This window comes from Miscanthus floridulus, chromosome 8 (genome assembly GCF_019320115.1).
Source record: "Miscanthus floridulus cultivar M001 chromosome 8, ASM1932011v1, whole genome shotgun sequence".
NCBI classification, from domain to species: domain Eukaryota; kingdom Viridiplantae; phylum Streptophyta; class Magnoliopsida; order Poales; family Poaceae; genus Miscanthus; species Miscanthus floridulus.
Window position 1 is genome coordinate 215,632,664 of NC_089587.1, and position 2,177 is coordinate 215,634,840.

Sequence of the window (2,177 nt, forward strand, 5' to 3'; positions counted from 1 at the left end):
AGACTAATTCGGTTTGAGTCCCCATGGTGGAGGCCCAAAGCAACTCAAGTTTGAGTCTGCCTCGGCCTCCAGGACTAGACTGCCTTAAACTGGTCACCCAGGACGCATCTGGACTCTGTTTTCGACAATCCACATATGGTTGGAAAGCTAATTTGATAAGGAAACCAATTCAAGTGGTCTCACATCAAAATCTCTTCAGAATCCATAGGAATTGTCAAAACAAGTCAGCATCCAGAATCTATCTAGGTGCTGCATCACCATATTTGGTCCAATGGGCCGTGTATCGTCTTTGAGCCTGTTAGGGTGGCGTGTCTAGGGTAGGCAATGATCCTAAGACCTTTATAATCATATGCCGCTGTCATCATTAGGTTTTGGGTTTTGCTTAGATTAATCTGTCAAGAACAGTTTCGCCGTTCATTGGTTTGTGAGACCCCAACTTCGTGAGAGTAATCATTCATCTGCAATTTGGTTGTTTTCTTTCTTGTTCTTGCTTGTGTTATTCGTTGTGCAGGTAGGGATTAGCCTTCTTGGTGAGGTCAACCAGATATGTGTCTTGGTTGATAACCAGAGGAGTTGTGGTGCTAAGATTATAGGGTTTGATCTTTTGATCTGAAGCTGGATTGGTGTGTCATTCTCTGCCACAATGATAGTTACCTCTACCTGATGGAAGATTGGGATCCCCATCCCCATTATGGTCGATCATGTCTTTCAAGCCTATGGAGGGCGCCAAGGAGGTCCTCATAGACCCTAGTGGCTCCAAGGGCAAAGTGGTGCACATTGGCACCATGCTTTCCTCTGAATAGGAAAGCGCGCTCGTTGACTTCCTCCGTGCCAACAGAGACATCTTTACGTGGAAACCCTCAGACATGCCAGGCATTTTGGGAGAATTCGTCGAGCACACCTTGAAGATCAGGCCAGGCTCCAAACCGATGAAGTAGCGCCTATGTCACTTCAACAAGGAGAAGCAAAGGACCATCGACGAGGAGATCGCGAAGCTTTTGGCGATTGGGTTCATCAAGGAAGTATACCACCCCAAGTGGTTAGCCAATCCCATTCTTGTATGAAAGAAGAGTGGGAAATGGAGAATGTGTGTTGACTACATGGGTCTCAACAAAGCATGTCCAGAGGATCTATTTCCTTTGCCATGCATAGACCAAGTAGTCAACTCGACCTCAGGGTGCGAAACCCTTTGCTTCCTTGATGCGTACTCTGGGTACCATCAAATCATGATGAAAGAGTCTGACCAGCTCACGACATCTTTCATCACCCCCTTCAGATCATTTAGCTATGTCACAAAGTCGTTCGGTCTAAAAAACATGGGGGCTACGTACCAGCGTTGTATGCTCAAGTGTTTCGGGGACCCCATCGGGTGAACCATTGTGGCCTACGTGGATGACATCATGGTTAAGTCAAAATGGGCTGACCAGGTCATAGCCGACCTAGAGCAGACCTTCGCAAAACTCCGAGCAAATAGCATTAAGCTCAACCCCGAGAAGTGCGTTTTCGGGGTCCCACAGGGTATGCTGCTAGGTTTTATCATCTCCGAGCATGGCATCGAAGCTAACCTAGAAAAGATCTCGACCATCACAAGGATGGGCCTGATTCAAAACATGAAGGGGGTACAACGAGTTATAGGGTGCCTCGCTGCACTCAGCCGCTTTATCTCACGCCTTGGCGAACGAACGACGAGGTCTCCCCCTCTATCGGCTCCTAAAGAAGGCCGACCATTTTGAATGGACGCCTGAGGACCAGGAGGCACTTGACATGGTCAAGCGGTTTCTAACGAAGGCCTCGACCCTAGTCCCTATGATCGACGGAGAACCGCTTCTACTCTATATTGCGGCCACCACGCAAGTGGTCAGCGCTGCCCTGATGGTAGAGCGAGAAGAAGAGGAACACACCCTCAAAGTGCAGTGTCCCACGTACTTCATTAGCGAGGTCTTGTCCAATTCTAGGACCCGCTACCCCCACATCTAGAAGCTCCTGTATACCATCCTTATCACCAAGAGGAAGTTGCATCACTACTTCGAGTCACATCCGATGACGGTCGTGACATCCTTCCCCCTCGATGAGGTTGTCCAAAACCAAGATGCCACAGGAAGAATCGTGAAGTGGGCACTCGAGCTGATGGGTCAAGGCATTTCGTATGCCCCTTGGATGGCTATCAAGTCCTAAGT